The sequence below is a fragment of the Papaver somniferum genome, chromosome 10 (genome assembly GCF_003573695.1).
Source record: "Papaver somniferum cultivar HN1 chromosome 10, ASM357369v1, whole genome shotgun sequence".
Taxonomy (NCBI): Eukaryota; Viridiplantae; Streptophyta; class Magnoliopsida; order Ranunculales; family Papaveraceae; genus Papaver; species Papaver somniferum.
The window spans coordinates 23,525,917-23,539,317 of record NC_039367.1 but is presented as its reverse complement, the minus strand read 5'-3'; the positions used below and the strand labels follow the sequence as shown (position 1 = coordinate 23,539,317).

The 13,401-nt window shown below is 37.1% G+C and overlaps 1 long non-coding RNA gene and 1 pseudogene across 2 annotated transcripts; both read left to right on the top strand.

Annotated features, from left to right (window-relative positions):
* Positions 1 to 1,134: 1,134 nt before the first annotated feature.
* On the top strand, positions 1,135 to 6,525 carry LOC113315404 (annotated as a pseudogene).
* Positions 6,526 to 8,836: 2,311 nt separating this feature from the next.
* On the top strand, positions 8,837 to 11,467 carry LOC113319745. 2 transcript variants are annotated; one of them, XR_003345779.1, is made up of 4 exons: positions 8,837 to 9,335; positions 9,617 to 10,350; positions 10,684 to 10,773; positions 11,048 to 11,467. It is a non-coding gene; the product is annotated as an uncharacterized LOC113319745 (long non-coding RNA). The 2 variants fall into 2 exon arrangements; XR_003345780.1 differs by lacking the exon at positions 8,837 to 9,335 and adding an exon at positions 9,358 to 9,530.
* The last annotated feature ends 1,934 nt before the right edge of the window (positions 11,468 to 13,401 follow it).

Genomic DNA, 13,401 nt, shown 5'->3' with positions numbered 1-13,401 from the left:
AGCTGAAGAGATTGATGAATACTACTAAGGTTGAGACTCAGATCGGAAAATTCAGGAAACATGAGTTGGTCGATAGTGTTCCGACTTCAGTAGAGGATGACTTGTCCGCAAATTTTGTTGTTTTTTATTTTTGGGGTTGGATTTGTATATTCTCGTTTGGTTATATATCTAAAACTAGAAAGTCAGGTTCAGGTTTGGAGCCCAAAACCAACATTGCTAAAAGGGGATAACACTTTGCTTGGGGCGTACCAATCTATTGGTGGGGGATGTTTTTTTCTTGTATTAATTTAGTACACCCCAATCAAATTGGACCCCCTATTAGCAGAGTTGCAATTTCACGAGCCAAAAAAACGAAACGGCGGGATTGGCGGGATGATTAACGCTAATTTCTAAATTCAAATTTCAAAAACCCGGATTAAATTAGGGTTTGGGCGGGATAAGTCGAATCGGCTTTCCTAATTTGAGAAGTTAACGGAATTCCTAATTAATTCATTTATATAAACCCATTAACCCCACTCACTAACCAAAACATAGAGAGAAGAAAAACAAAGAAAGAGAGAAAAAATAACCAGAGGGAAATTGAAGAGACAGATAGAGAGATAAGGTTAAAAATGATAGAAAAATCTGATGGTGATGGAGTTGGTCATGGCGCTGCCATTGATGATGATAAAATAGACAAAGGCAGATGTAGTAAAAAAACTAGTGAAAGTACTATCCAAGGTGAACAGAATCCGGTGGATGTTGATCCGGTAGTTAAATCAGATGATGATTCGTGCGGCGAAACTATCATCGTTTACTGCCGAAGGAAACATTTGAAGAAGAGATCAGAGGCGGGTTTGGGTGTTTCTGTTGAAATCAAGGGTTGTGACAGGACTTTGGAAGATAAAGAAGAAGGTCATAACGGGAAATGGAAGAGAAAGGTAAAGCAAGATGATGAAAATGAACAGCATCAATCAAAGAAGAGGATGAAAGGGGACAAATTGGCTGCTATTGTGGAAGAAATAGGCCAGCACTCAGAGATAGTAGATGGTAAGGAGGAGGAAGACGGACTGAGGAGACCAAGGCGATCGAGATCGATCAAACCTCAGGGTACATATACCGAAAAAACAAGTCTACCCAGAGAGGTTTATCATCAATCGTCAACCAAAATAAAGAAGAAAGTGAAAGTGAAGAAAGAAGTTTCAGATGAAGTACTACCCCTGAAAGAAGGAAATGGATTCAAGTAGGGGATCAGAGGATTCTTGTTACGTTCGTTGATGTAAGTCAGCACTTCGCTTCAACGCTTATTTTAAATGCATTTGTGTTTTTACCTCTAATTGGTATGTTTGTGATTGTGTATATCCAGGGGGTAATGAAAATATCAAACATGTGCCACCAATGTCAACGAAACGATCGACCAGGGGTTGTTGTAAGTTGCAAAGTTTGCCCAAATAAGCGGTTTTGCCAGGGATGTATAAAGAAATGGTTAGCCTTTTCTAATTAGCATTTGTCTTATGTTATGATTTCACATGATAAGTTACAGTTTTGCATAAAAGAACTGAATTCTGGCCATTGTTTGTAAATTTGTTTTTTTTTTCCCTACAATTTATGTGGATTATAAAATCTGAAGTAGTACTAGTAGCCAAGGCATGGAGACATTGCAAAGAAATCACGTAGTTAGACCCTCATCTCAGTTGATTTATTTGTCCATGTATCTATTTTGCATTCATAGGGAATGTTGAATCTCCTCCACAGGACTATTTTGTTTTCCCGACATTCATTTTAATCAGCTTGTAGATGGTATTTGCTAATTAATACTGGTTTCCAATAATTCTTATTCTGCCTTATCATTAAATACAGGTATCCTGGTACTGGTACCTCACCAGATTCCTTAACAGATGGTTGCCCTGTTTGCGCTGGAATTTGCAACTGCAAAAATTGCTTGCGCGTGTACTTAAAATCAGTGGTTGGTGTTGCATCACCTTGCATTTCTTTTTTTTGGTGCCTGTGTAATTACTTACCTTAAAAGTCTTATTTCTATCTTGTGATTCATGTGTAGGAGGCCTCAAAAAAGAAACTTGGACCTGAAGAGAAAGTTGAGTATTCAAAATATTTGTTGAAGTTTCTGCTCCCCGTGGTGAAGCAGATTCACGAGGAACAAATACTTGAAAAGGAGCTTGAGGCTACCATTCAAGGTATCCACCTGTATAGCCTTGGCAACAATTATTACTATCACCTTTGCTTGATTCTGGTCTTGTTTAGTTAAATTATCCGTGTTTCCAGAATGTTTGATTGCATGCCTTGTGACAGTTTATTGACTTATGAAGCAAATCATGCTAGCAGGATACTACACTATAATTATGACTTAGTAAATGCTAGCAGGATACAATGCTATAATTATGACTTAGTAAATTAGTGAAGTTGGTTTTATTTATTGTGGTACTTCGATTCTAGTCTAAAATATGTATTAGATGACTCTACACATTGTTGCCAAAACAAAATGTTATAAGAATTGTTATACTATCCTACTAATATGTCTTCCTCATCAACCACCTGTCACCACTGAGACAATATCATATGGTGGAAACTGTATGTATTAGCTTATCACGTTCCAATTATATATCTCTACTGCGCAGGATCATCACCATCAGAAGTAAAAATAAAGAGTGCATATTGTGCAGTCGACGAGCGCATGTATTGGTAGGTGTTTCAGTTTGGTGGTTCACTATGGCCTTGTCCTTTTTTTCTATTTAGTTACTGACTTTGACACATGGCTTATGAACAGCAACAACTGCAAAACTTCTATAGTCGACTATCACAGGAGCTGCCCAAACTGTGATTATGATCTCTGTCTTACCTGTTGCCGAGAGATTCGTGATGGTTCCTTTCAAGGGGGTGGTGAGGAAGTAAATGTGGATTGTGTTGACAGAGGGAGTCGGTATATGCATGCAGAACCTGAAGAACCTCTGAAAGGTACAGCAAGGTCAAGAGCAAAACTTGATGCAGCAAAATGCCCTTTGAAAGGTACAGCCAGGTCAAGAGCTAAACTTGATGCAGCAAAATGCCCTTTGAAAGGTACAGCCAGGTCAAGAGCTAAACTTGATGCAGAAAAGTGTGGTAAATCAACTGATGCGGAACCGGAAGAACCTACTGATATCCTTGAGGGACATGTGAAGCTAAAGTCTGATTGGAAAGTGATGGATGATGGTAGCATCCCTTGTGCATCTTGTGGTTCTGGTCTTCTAGAACTGAAGTCTGTCCTTCCAGAAGATTGGCTGTCTGAATTGGAAAAAAGTGCGGACGAAGTAGCAAGAGAATTCAATATTTTTGATGTTCCAGTGACTGCTACAGAGCAGTGCTCCTGTTCCAAACCAGTTGGTGATGCAGACATTAACAAAGATAACCTACGCAAAGCTGCTTCAAGGCAAGTGGATGACAACTATTTGTATTGTCCGACTGCTAAAGACGTCCAACACGGAGACATGTAACACTTCCAGAAGCACTGGCTCAAAGGAGAGCCAGTGATTGTTCGCAAGGTGAAAGAACTGACCTCTTGCTTAAGCTGGGCTCCCCTGGTTATGAACAAAGCGTTGCGAGAGAAGTCTAATTCAAGGGTGATGAAAGGTGAAGGTCACTTAGAAGTGACAGCAATGAATTGTTTGGATTGGTGCCAGGTTAGCTTCATCCCGAATTGTCCTTCTCAGTTCTTACTGTTATCTTTCCTCCTTTTTCCATGACTACTAGCTATAGCTGATACATTTTTTCTCAATGTTATTTCTTCTTTGTATTGCAGGTTGAGGTTAAGATAAATGACTTTTTCAAAGGCTATTCAGAAGGTCGTATGTACCCAAATATGTGGCCAAAGATGCACAAACTGAAGGACTGGCCTCCTTCGGATATGTTTGAGGAGCGGTTACCGCATCATTGTGTTGAGTTTGTTAGTTCCTTACCCTATCAACAGTAGACAAACATAAAGCGGGGCTTTCTTAATCTTGCTACCAAGCTGCCACCAAAATCCCTGAAACCAGATTTAGGTCCGAAGTCATACATTGCCTATGGGCATGGCGAAGAGCTTGGTCGGGGTGACTCTGTTACCAAACTCCATTTGGACATGTCTGACGCGGTATGTATAGATTTATTACATATTGCTCCTCATTTTGCTGTCTCGCAGTATTGTTCAATTTGATTAATATGTATAAATAAATTTAGAACCACGATTAGATGGCTTTATAGTATTGACAACTTTATCATGGTTAGAAACTTGAATGGGTTTGATCCTACCCTAAATGAGTGAAGTCTGGATTGCAGTCTAGGTAGAATAGTTAAGTTGTGCTGAGGACCCCTGTTTCTTCCTACCTTCCAACGTATTACTCTCTTATTCGGAGACTAAGTCGAACCTTTTGATAGCATCTCTTAGTTTTAAGAGAATCTGGAAGTATGAACCTATCTTATTATCTCGATAATAAGTTAACAAATAATTAATTATGTTCTTCTTGTGAATACCTTAATTCCATTAAGCCAACCCTGGCAAAAAAACCAAGTAAATATATTACTGATTTTATTTGGTTCCATGTTTATGTCTGTTGCATAAATTGATATTTATTCACATGATGATTGCGGTGTTACTAATTTGTTGGTTCTGCTTCAATACACTTAGGTGAATGTGTTGATGCACGTACATGAGGTATCTCTAGAAGATACACAGCTTGATGCGATCAAAAAATTGAAAAAGAGGCACATGGCCCAGGATAAAAGAGAAGAGTACGCCAAGGTTGGGAACTGCAATGCTAACAATACTGAAGATGGAAAAGAATGTGATGTTTTTGAATCTGATCATTACTCTAGAAGTTCTGGTGGTGCTCTCTGGGATATCTTCCGCAGAGAAGATGTTCCAAAGCTTCAGGAATACCTCAGAAAGCATTCTTGGGAATTCCGACATGTATACAGTTCTCGAGTTGAGCAGGTAACAATTGATGTATTTTGTTGTCTTTGAATGTGGATGTTCACCTAGAATCTCACCCTTCCAATGCTTTCTTGTTCTCTTATTTATGTAGTAGAATATCCTCACTTGTCATTATTACATTAACTTTCTCTTTATGTTACAGGTAAGTCATCCGATCCACGACCAGACGTTCTACTTGACTTTTGAGCACAAAAGGAAGCTCAAGGAGGAATATGGTAATTTATGCCTTTTTAGAATTTCCTTCCCCATGTACTCATGCCTTGGCAAAATAAAATTCGTATATAAAATTTATTAATCTATGCCTTTCCTTTTGGAATAGGAATTGAACCATGGACCTTTGTGCAAGAATTGGATGAGGCAGTGTTCATTCCTGCTGGGTGTCCTCATCAAGTTCGTAACTTGAAGGTATTTTTTGATGACTGATCAAGATGACATTTTCTTTTTGTTTTAGTTTGAACATGACCATGCACCGAAAAGTTGAAACTTAACCAACAAAATTTCACTGAAAATTTCAATTACTTTTTGCAGTCCTGCATTAAAGTCGCAGTTGATTTTGTTTCACCTGAGAATGTTCCGGAATGCATGCGGTTGGCTGAGGAGTTTCGTTTGCTTCCTCAAAACCATGGGGCTAAGGAAGACAAATTGGAGGTACAGTATTGAACACATCCTCCATTCGCTTCTTCTTCTTTCAACAGATCCTCCTTCCTTCAAATAACCGTTAGTTTGCAATTATTGGTGTGTGTGTGTGTGTGATGGTTGAGGTTGCATTTTCAAGTTGTAATTATCTTTGACGTTATTTACAATGGTGTTCTGCTTGTTCTTTTTACTGAAAACTCTAAACTAAATGTCTGCAATTACAGGTCAAGAAAATGATCCTCTATGCTGTCAGACATGCTGTGGATACTGTGATAGACCCATATAAGTAAGATCTTTTGTGTATTTTCAGCCGCCTAGTTATTATCTCGATCTGCAAACACAAGCAATATTAGTGACTTGTGCATGAGCTACTGAAAACATTTGGGAAGCTGGGAGAGAACCACCTTTAGGGTTCAAATGGGCTACGTATTTTTAACTTCCTTAGAAAAATGAGAATCTCACCCAACATAGAATGATCTAGTACAAGTTAGTTCAGGTACTTCAACCAAGTCATTTTATGTTTGTTCAGGGAAGAGGAGAGTACCGACACCGAATCTACTGGCAAGAAAGCAAAACCCAAAAGAGGAGGCAAGGGTGGAAAAAAAGGGAGCCGAAGAGCGAAGAAGGATAACCCTACAGAGGGAATGGGCGATGAGGAAGTGGGGGAGGAAGGTGCCAACAAAAGCACCAAATCTACTGGCAAGACAGCAAAATCCAAAAGAGGAGGAGGCAAGGGTGGAAAAAGGAGCGGAAGAACGGAGAAGGAAAGCTCTACAAAGGAAATTGATGATGAGGAAGGGGCCAACAAAAGCACCAAATCTACTGGCAAGACAGCAAAATCCAAAAGAGGAGGCAAGGGTGGAAAAAAAGGGAGCAGGGGGGCGCAGAAGGAAAGCCGTACAAATGGAATGGATGATGAGGAAGCGGGTGAATCTCTTGAACCTTGAAGTTGTCGCGCAAGTCAAATGTAATGAGGACTTCTTCATGTTTACGTGTGACGCCAGGTATGTTTATCTTTTGCTATGGTTTGTCCAATTTTTTGTTGTTGCTTCCAGAATAATCTGTTAAAATGTGCGAGAGGGTACTTGTATGTCAATCTGTTACATTTTATTGAGTATTCTCATCTTTTGTAGAGCAGCAGATGCTAAGTTAAGTTAGTGTTCTAAACCATAATGTAGAGCATTTAATCACGTTTAGGGGAAATTTCTTATAAACAGCTTATATGGGCCATTTCAGCCAGAGGAGTATTGAACCATGTAACGTCTATACATTCATTTGCTGCTTTTTTTTTTAGCAAGAACATCCGCTACCGAGTTTCCTTCTCCGTACCTATGAACAAAAATTACAGAGTCCAACTTGCTAACCAAATAACTAACTTTCATACGGTCGGTTTAAATCAGTTGATTTTTGTTTAGTTAATTTGAGGTCCTAACAAAATAGACTTTGCAAAGAGTAGACACTTGACAGCATTTCTCAAATTTGGTAAAACATTATGTTTCAATCCATGATAGCAGCCACAAAGGAGGATTGTAATCATTGTTTTTTCTTTTTCTTTTGAAGCATTTCATATCTAGAATTAAGCGAGGGGCATTATGATGGCTCCAACTACAAAATATCAGTCTAACATCTTGTTTGTTTGCAGCTGACTCGACGTCTGGATCTGAGTCAACCTCTGATTCGGGCCGAGTCAGCAGTCAGACCGTTTGTTTTGCATTTTGAGTCAGATCTGACTCGATATATGACTCAGACATAACCCCTGACTCGGACCCATTTGAGTCAGGTAACAAAATACCCCTGACTCACGGGACCAAATCATTGATCCATGTTTTTTGGGTCAGATGAGTCAAATCTGACTCAAAACAAACATATTGAGTCAGATCCAGATGAGTCAGGTGATTTCACTCAGATCCAGATGACTCAGATCCAGACGACGTAGATGAGTCAGGAGTAAACAAACATAGTCTAAGAAAGAAAATGTGATAAAAAAAAGACTAAGCAAAAAGTGATTACAACCAAAGTGTATCCAATTTGGACTGAGGGGTTAAATGAATAATTTCGACTGAATCGTTTTCTAGTTTTTTTCAGTAAATTTCTTCTCAAAAAGTGTATCCAATGTTGATTACTTTTCCTTCCATCTAATCTAAAATGTATCTCATCTTTAATTTTTCGTAATGTGTGACTGCTGAAATATTTTGCTCGTACTTTCAAAACTCTTTTTTTTATGGTAATTACTACTTGAAATGCTTCTTTCGATTGTATATCACTTTTATCATCCGGTTCAGCATTATTCTCACCATTTATTACTGATTCAATACGTTTCTCGTGCATAGGCGATTCCATAACTACATCTAGTTAATTCTTGAATGTATTCTTCTAAATGATAAATTTCTGGCTTTAAAACATCAATTATATATGTAAAACACTATAATACTCTTTAAATAAAAATATTTATTTACCGATAAATAAATAATATATTATTTTATTAAGAAATAAATAACCCCTCTAAATATTTGTCTCCGGCCCCAGCGGTATTTATTAGGTTACACTGTATTTCTTCTTTGCATTTTGTTTTTCAAGGGGAGAGAAAACTGCATTATTAACTTAAATAGATACAGATCAAGTTTCTCTCGGGTGAGAGATTCTCGCCAAACAGGAAATTATGAGCCCAGGAAATTGAGATATATCTGAATCTAGCAACTCTTGCTAGTGTACCGGCCACCTCATTAGATGTTGAAGTATCAAACGTATATGCTATTATGGTGCAACTGAAATGAAGACGTGGACTCGAATCAAGATAAGTGAAGCGGAGTCAAGTCAAGTCATGTACTAGAAAATAGGATCAAGTCAGTTGTAAATCCTGTATTCTAGATATCCTAGTTTTACTTAGATTTAGTATCCTATCATCTATAAATAAGATTAACTAAAGCGAATGTAATCATCCCAGTGAGCCTGTAGATCAATCCAATTCACCCTACGGGGTTTCATAGTGGATGTACACTACACCGTATCAGGGATTTTGCAACATTTCGTTTTTTGGGTTTGCAACGCATATTAACGTTGGGGACCATAATCCGTTGCTGATAATCTAGAATACGTTGCACCATATCCGGATATTCCAAAAGAAAAGAAATAAAAAAATGGAAATAGGACACGCTTGCCTTTGTTAGAATTGTTGGGGGCTTAAATGTCTACTGAAAGTGATTATATCTAATTTTTCTTATTTTTCTTCTATTTTCGTTCTTTTCTCTATCCCTCTCCATCACCCAAACCAAAACTTATCTTGTTCTCCTCCTCATTTTCTTCTGAACAGAGATCTTGGGAATCAAAATCCTATGTCCCTCTCCCTCAGCGAAAACTTGTGAACCAATATTATCCTCAGCTAAACCTAGATCTGTTAAAATCAAAACTGTCCTTTGTAGATATAAATCAAATTCAATTTGCTATAAATCAAAACCCATCAGAAATCAAACCTAATTTCACTTACCAAAATTTCGTTTTAAACAAACTCAATTTGCTATAAATCAAAACCCGTCAGAAATCAAACCTAATTTCACTTACCCAAATTTCGCTTTAAACCCTAGATATGTGATTTTTGCTTAAATGAAATGCGTTTACCGGTGAAACCCTTATTTCATTGTAATTGATTTTGTGAGTCAAGTTTATTTTGCATAGTTGAATACCAACCTCAATGAAAACTCTCTGATCTGAAATTTTATTTATGTGAATCTTATTTTACATCACGAAAAATACGAAGAAGGTAAGTAAAGAATTATGGCTTTATTTACTTAAGAGATTTTCTAGGATTCTATCTCAACAAAACCCTGTGTCTTACTTTATCTTTTTATGTTAGAAATTAATTGGATTGTTCACGATGATGAATTGCTAATAAGTATGGGTACTAGGTGATATTCTTTAAAGATTTTGCAAACTTTTTTTCCGTTTAATGTATTAGGTGAGTTTAAGTATGGGTTTTCTTTTAATTTAAATTTTATGGTGATGGTGTTCTAAAGATACTGTTTGTATGTGGTGTTCTGGTAGATGCGAGCTGAGAATAGAGAAAGAAGAGGGGGATCGAATTTGATTGGTGGTAGTTGCTTCAGATGGTGGAGTTTAGGAGTGTTTGCAATGGTTTTCAGGTGAGGAATGGTAGAGATAATGCATAGAACTGCTGGTGTTTGGAGCAACAGAAGATGAAATGGGTTTTGCAGTTTTAGTCTGAAGTTGAAGTTACAGGTTCAGGATATGGATTTGGTTACTGCTAATGGATGGAGAAGATATGTACTGAAATGGCAGTTTCTGGTGGTTATGTTGGTGATTGATTGTTGAGGAATCTGAGATGGAGATGGAACTGCTAGTGTTGATGAGATGGTTTGTTTTTGAAGCTGTATGTGGATAAAATGCAGAGAAACAGTGGGTTATATTTTTGCTGATGCTTAGAGCCTGTGCTGATGCAGTGGATGTATGAGATGGAGATGGTTGAGCAGCAGAGAGGCCTCGAAATGTGCTGTGCTTGAATCTTATTGTTATCAACAGAATGGACTGTCTTGGTGATGTGTAAACAAGGAAGAACAACAAATATGGTGTTGCAGTTGAATGAATGGGTTGAGCTGATGTTGAGGAATGAGATGAATTTCAGTAGTGACCTCCGCTAAAGGTCAATCACTTGCTGACGAGTATTCCAGAAGTGCTCAATACCTTGCGTATTTTGGTGGAAATGTTGGGTTACGGTATGCTGAAAGTTGTCCTCGTGGTGGGATCTGCTACTTAAACAGGTGATATTTTTATGCTCTACTTGTGTTTATGTGATTTTTTGTTAGTTCAGTTCTGTTAAATCATCGTACTTGAACACTTATGGGTTTATCAGTTCTTTACTACTTTTACTCACTGGTTCCTTCCACAATCTATATGTATGAACTACTCTCTAAAATTTGAATAAAACGCTCATGTACAACATATAAGCATTGTACTATGCCAACAGCATATATACTTGTTCTCTTTGATTTTCGTCTTTTGGTAATCAGTTAAATTACTCTTGATGAATATGATATGAGTTATATTTTGTGAATTAGATCTTCAAGTTAATATGTTGTCTCTTGATGTTGCAGCAGCATGGTAAGTTGGTTGACAAAGAAAATCGGCCAAAGGAGGGTCTTGTCACTACAGGTGTAACTTCAGGTGCTTCTACCCAAGATAAGGTAATTTTCCTCACAGCAAACTTTGTTCTATTTTCCAGAGTACCACATGCCGTAAATCTGCATCTGAAGTGGCATCACTCTATGGCAATACAGTGATATTTTGTGTGACATGATATATGTGCTTGTATGGTTTGATTTGATGGCCCTGTGACCGTACTGCTAAGTGTTTGTTGGTGGAATGAACATTATCGATTCTATACTCATTTTCTTTGTAATAGGTTCATATTTGTTTTCTTATGATTTGTAATTAACATTTTGATTTTTCTTTCTGCAGAAAAGATGCTATGAAGCTGGTAATTTATGGATGGATTGGTCGATTACATCATGTCATTGTGCCCAGCTGCAGCAAAAGAATCGAGGTAGCTCTTAGAGGCTAGTTGAAACTTGGGAAAGTCCTGTAGTGTACCAACGTACACAGTCCCACTATTTTCTTGTTGCTCTAATCCTTAAAGCTAGGACTAAGCTAGTACTGTGAGCATATTTGGAGTAACAACTGGAAACAATAGCTTCATAACAATATTTCTTATGTTCCGGAGTGGAATTTCATTGTATTTTTTTCAAACTTAGTTTATGTTGTTGTAAGGATTAGTGATTATCTGATCAAATTGGGTCTTTTAGTTTATTTACAATGGTATATGAAGGTATAGAAATCTACCGGAATTATTGTCGGAATTATCATCGGATTTTATTTTTTTCACCTGTAAATGGGTGTGCAACGTATATAAGTGTTGCTCAAATTAGAGTACAAATTAAAGAATCCTTTGCTCAGATAACGTTGGTAAGCTCGCGTTGCACATAAATTTGCTACGCCATGTTTTCAACAGATATGCGCGTTGGTGAAATTCATTGCAACGCTTATATCCGTCACAAATCGGATGTTTTAGTGTAGCGGTAGGCGTTAGTGCCGAACCACTCTAATCTTTGTCTTCTAATGTCATCTTTGATTTTGTTTTCTCTAATCGATGTCTGTCTCGATACCCATAATTTATTATGGTATCAGAGCGGGGAGATCTGAATCGCTTCCGCAACAAAACTAAAACTTTATTTTTTACATCAACCATTTTTTCTTCATCTTGTTTTCATAATTGTACTTTTTTGAAGTTAAAAATGGTTAAGCACCATACAGCCGAAAATTATTTCAAAATTTTCGTATCAACAATTCTGCCATATCCGGCATTCTATAGTTCGATGTATCAGATGATCCTGAACTCGTCAATATTTTTTTTTTCAATTTTCAGCCTGTTTCTTTTGTTAAGAACATTGGAACCAGTATAAATCCGAATACTATTTTTTCGTTTTCAAATGTCCTTCTCTTGTCTCTATATTAGGGCTTAATCATCAAACCACAATCCAACATACAAGAGGCTGTATGACCTTCCGGTATTAAGGTATCAATATCTTCCTTTGTTGTGTTATCAAACTAATTTATTGTTCTCTCTCAAAGTTATGAGTTTCTTCTCATAGTTAATGGGTATCAAACATATAGAGCTAATCATGTGTTGTATGCTCTCAATATCTTTGCATCGTGATGGCGTTCTCTATCCATATCATAAGTTTCTTCTATGGGTTCCGGCTGAGGGAATAACAATAGACCTAATGATGATCAAAGTTATGATCACACTCGGATTTGTTGCTCTCAATGAGTCATCAAATGATTTAATCTTGCTGATCAAGATTACTCTATCTCTAAAATGGTACTACAAATGGTGGTACTCCCATTACACATGGTATTTTTCTGCTTCTTTGTTCGAAGCCATATCTCGGCAATACCAATCTTGAATTTCATAAACCTATGATTCGGGAGATCCTACTAAATATCTCCCTGTCAACAATATTTCCCCAATTATTTTTTTGTGGGTCGTAATATCGTCATAATATTTTGGTAACCAGTAATATTCCTTACTGGTTAATCACCTCTCTTGTCCCATATCTTTTAGGGGATTCTAAATCATAATCCATTAATCATCAGGATTTTCTTCATCTCGGAAGATTATTGATTGGGTTAATCGCATCTTGTTAGCCCAACTAATATTTCATACACCAAAGTTATCTTTGGTGTCCATTTGTGTTATTTCTCAATATGGGCATATCTGATACTAGTTCTAACTAGTTGGTTGCCTTGTCCATTCGGCATTATCATTTGAACAATCGAATTGAAGGTATTTATTCACTCTTGTACTTTTATCAAGTTCAGTAGCAAGTTGTGAGCAGGAAGACTGTACTGCTCGCTTGTTATTTATGTTATTCTATACAGAGATCTTACCTGTCAAGCATAACAAATTTTTTAATCAATTGTAAACCTTTTTCTTAGTTCTAAATCTATAGTTTTCACAAGTGAAAACTTTGTCTTAGACGACCATCATTTATTCATTGGTTTATCTATCATGTCTTTCCTTGGTTAGTAATTACCAAACCAAGCCCGTTAAACCCATTGTACTCATCTATCCTTTTCTAAGCCTGTTAGGCAATCAAGCTATAATATTGAAGTTGTGAAGATCAACTGCCGATAAGATAGAAGATCAAGTGACTGGTGATAACCAAAGTTCGTGTTACAAGATTCGATCAGAAGTTATGTTACAAGATTAATTTGAAGAAATTGTTCAAGTTGAACACTTTCATTCTCTCAGT